This window comes from Anoplopoma fimbria, unplaced genomic scaffold (genome assembly GCF_027596085.1).
Source record: "Anoplopoma fimbria isolate UVic2021 breed Golden Eagle Sablefish unplaced genomic scaffold, Afim_UVic_2022 Un_contig_11120_pilon_pilon, whole genome shotgun sequence".
In the NCBI taxonomy this organism is placed as follows: domain Eukaryota; kingdom Metazoa; phylum Chordata; class Actinopteri; order Perciformes; family Anoplopomatidae; genus Anoplopoma; species Anoplopoma fimbria.
In genome coordinates, this window is record NW_026550647.1 from 1 (window position 1) to 3,422 (window position 3,422).

Below are 3,422 nucleotides of genomic sequence, written 5' to 3' on the forward strand. Positions count from 1 at the left end.
AAAAGGCCCTTTGGTAGGCACAATATTTGCTTACGGCCATACCACCCTGAACACGCCCGATCTCGTCTGATCTCGGAAGCTAAGCAGGGTCGGGCCTGGTCAGTACTTGGATGGGAGACCGCCTGGGAATACCAGGTGCTGTAAGCTTTTTTCACTCCTCTTTACAAAAAGCAGAGGGCGCTGCTGCTTTTTCAGTGGACACCGACAGGGTGGGAAGGATATAGCTAGATCATGACTTGCCGGTATAGAAATGACACAAATCCAGTTAAATGATGGCTTTCATCATTCCTAAGCTCATCGATCATTTTCTTTTCAATTTTATGCTAACGTATTCTACATTTCAACAGTAAATATTAATATTTTTACTGCACTACATTTGTGATCCTTATAGCCACTTTGTACATTCTGATTTGACATTTAAAAGCTGTGAGTGTGTCTGGAAATCTGCAGGCGCTCCCTGTATAGACGAAAGAGCAAAGCGTGGTGATATAGTATCTTTAAAAGGCCCTTTGGTAGGCACAATATTTGCTTACGGCCATACCACCCTGAACACGCCCGATCTCGTCTGATCTCGGAAGCTAAGCAGGGTCGGGCCTGGTCAGTACTTGGATGGGAGACCGCCTGGGAATACCAGGTGCTGTAAGCTTTTTTCACTCCTCTTTACAAAAAGCAGAGGGCGCTGCTGCTTTTTCAGTGGACACCGACAGGGTGGGAAGGAAATAGCTAGAACATGACTTGCCGGTATAGAAATGACACAAATCCAGTTAAATGATGGCTTTCATCATTCCTAAGCTCATCGATCATTTTCTTTTCAATTTTATGCTAACGTATTCTACATTTCAACAGTAAATATTAATATTTTTACTGCACTACATTTGTGATCCTTATAGCCACTTTGTACATTCTGATTTGACATTTAAAAGCTGTGAGTGTGTCTGGAAATCTGCAGGCGCTCCCTGTATAGACGAAAGAGCAAAGCGTGGTGATATAGTATCTTTAAAAGGACCTTTGGTAGGCACAATATTTGCTTACGGCCATACCACCCTGAACACGCCCGATCTCGCCTGATCTCGGAAGCTAAGCAGGGTCGGGCCTGGTCAGTACTTGGATGGGAGACCGCCTGGGAATACCAGGTGCTGTAAGCTTTTTTCACTCCTCTTTACAAAAAGCAGAGGGCGCTGCTGCTTTTTCAGTGGACACCGACAGGGTGGGAAGGATATAGCTAGATCATGACTTGCCGGTATAGAAATGACACAAATCCAGTTAAATGATGGCTTTCATCATTCCTAAGCTCATCGATCATTTTCTTTTCAATTTTATGCTAACGTATTCTACATTTCAACAGTAAATATTAATATTTTTACTGCACTACATTTGTGATCCTTATAGCCACTTTGTACATTCTGATTTGACATTTAAAAGCTGTGAGTGTGTCTGGAAATCTGCAGGCGCTCCCTGTATAGACGAAAGAGCAAAGCGTGGTGATATAGTATCTTTAAAAGGCCCTTTGGTAGGCACAATATTTGCTTACGGCCATACCACCCTGAACACGCCCGATCTCGCCTGATCTCGGAAGCTAAGCAGGGTCGGGCCTGGTCAGTACTTGGATGGGAGACCGCCTGGGAATACCAGGTGCTGTAAGCTTTTTTCACTCCTCTTTACAAAAAGCAGAGGGCGCTGCTGCTTTTTCAGTGGACACCGACAGGGTGGGAAGGATATAGCTAGATCATGACTTGCCGGTATAGAAATGACACAAATCCAGTTAAATGATGGCTTTCATCATTCCTAAGCTCATCGATCATTTTCTTTTCAATTTTATGCTAACGTATTCTACATTTCAACAGTAAATATTAATATTTTTACTGCACTACATTTGTGATCCTTATAGCCACTTTGTACATTCTGATTTGACATTTAAAAGCTGTGAGTGTGTCTGGAAATCTGCAGGCGCTCCCTGTATAGACGAAAGAGCAAAGCGTGGTGATATAGTATCTTTAAAAGGACCTTTGGTAGGCACAATATTTGCTTACGGCCATACCACCCTGAACACGCCCGATCTCGTCTGATCTCGGAAGCTAAGCAGGGTCGGGCCTGGTCAGTACTTGGATGGGAGACCGCCTGGGAATACCAGGTGCTGTAAGCTTTTTTCACTCCTCTTTACAAAAAGCAGAGGGCGCTGCTGCTTTTTCAGTGGACACCGACAGGGTGGGAAGGATATAGCTAGATCATGACTTGCCGGTATAGAAATGACACAAATCCAGTTAAATGATGGCTTTCATCATTCCTAAGCTCATCGATCATTTTCTTTTCAATTTTATGCTAACGTATTCTACATTTCAACAGTAAATATTAATATTTTTACTGCACTACATTTGTGATCCTTATAGCCACTTTGTACATTCTGATTTGACATTTAAAAGCTGTGAGTGTGTCTGGAAATCTGCAGGCGCTCCCTGTATAGACGAAAGAGCAAAGCGTGGTGATATAGTATCTTTAAAAGGCCCTTTGGTAGGCACAATATTTGCTTACGGCCATACCACCCTGAACACGCCCGATCTCGCCTGATCTCGGAAGCTAAGCAGGGTCGGGCCTGGTCAGTACTTGGATGGGAGACCGCCTGGGAATACCAGGTGCTGTAAGCTTTTTTCACTCCTCTTTACAAAAAGCAGAGGGCGCTGCTGCTTTTTCAGTGGACACCGACAGGGTGGGAAGGATATAGCTAGATCATGACTTGCCGGTATAGAAATGACACAAATCCAGTTAAATGATGGCTTTCATCATTCCTAAGCTCATCGATCATTTTCTTTTCAATTTTATGCTAACGTATTCTACATTTCAACAGTAAATATTAATATTTTTACTGCACTACATTTGTGATCCTTATAGCCACTTTGTACATTCTGATTTGACATTTAAAAGCTGTGAGTGTGTCTGGAAATCTGCAGGCGCTCCCTGTATAGACGAAAGAGCAAAGCGTGGTGATATAGTATCTTTAAAAGGACCTTTGGTAGGCACAATATTTGCTTACGGCCATACCACCCTGAACACGCCCGATCTCGCCTGATCTCGGAAGCTAAGCAGGGTCGGGCCTGGTCAGTACTTGGATGGGAGACCGCCTGGGAATACCAGGTGCTGTAAGCTTTTTTCACTCCTCTTTACAAAAGCAGAGGGCGCTGCTGCTTTTTCAGTGGACACCGACAGGGTGGGAAGGATATAGCTAGATCATGACTTGCCGGTATAGAAATGACACAAATCCAGTTAAATGATGGCTTTCATCATTCCTAAGCTCATCGATCATTTTCTTTTCAATTTTATGCTAACGTATTCTACATTTCAACAGTAAATATTAATATTTTTACTGCACTACATTTGTGATCCTTATAGCCACTTTGTACATTCTGATTTGACATTTAAAAGCTGTG

At 43.1% G+C, this 3,422-nt stretch overlaps 7 non-coding genes across 7 annotated transcripts; all 7 read left to right on the forward strand.

The window, feature by feature from the left end:
- Positions 1 to 28: 28 nt before the first annotated feature.
- LOC129115132 (5S ribosomal RNA) lies at positions 29 to 147 on the forward strand. The gene has a single exon (XR_008532866.1). It is a non-coding gene; the product is annotated as a 5S ribosomal RNA (ribosomal RNA).
- A 380-nt stretch (positions 148 to 527) lies between these two features.
- Positions 528 to 646, forward strand: LOC129115135 (5S ribosomal RNA). Its single transcript, XR_008532869.1, has one exon. It is a non-coding gene; the product is annotated as a 5S ribosomal RNA (ribosomal RNA).
- Positions 647 to 1,026: 380 nt separating this feature from the next.
- LOC129115137 (5S ribosomal RNA) lies at positions 1,027 to 1,145 on the forward strand. The gene has a single exon (XR_008532871.1). It is a non-coding gene; the product is annotated as a 5S ribosomal RNA (ribosomal RNA).
- A 380-nt stretch (positions 1,146 to 1,525) lies between these two features.
- On the forward strand, positions 1,526 to 1,644 carry LOC129115138 (5S ribosomal RNA). The gene has a single exon (XR_008532872.1). It is a non-coding gene; the product is annotated as a 5S ribosomal RNA (ribosomal RNA).
- Positions 1,645 to 2,024: 380 nt separating this feature from the next.
- LOC129115136 (5S ribosomal RNA) lies at positions 2,025 to 2,143 on the forward strand. Its single transcript, XR_008532870.1, has one exon. It is a non-coding gene; the product is annotated as a 5S ribosomal RNA (ribosomal RNA).
- Positions 2,144 to 2,523: 380 nt separating this feature from the next.
- LOC129115133 (5S ribosomal RNA) lies at positions 2,524 to 2,642 on the forward strand. Its single transcript, XR_008532867.1, has one exon. It is a non-coding gene; the product is annotated as a 5S ribosomal RNA (ribosomal RNA).
- A 380-nt stretch (positions 2,643 to 3,022) lies between these two features.
- LOC129115134 (5S ribosomal RNA) lies at positions 3,023 to 3,141 on the forward strand. The gene has a single exon (XR_008532868.1). It is a non-coding gene; the product is annotated as a 5S ribosomal RNA (ribosomal RNA).
- The last annotated feature ends 281 nt before the right edge of the window (positions 3,142 to 3,422 follow it).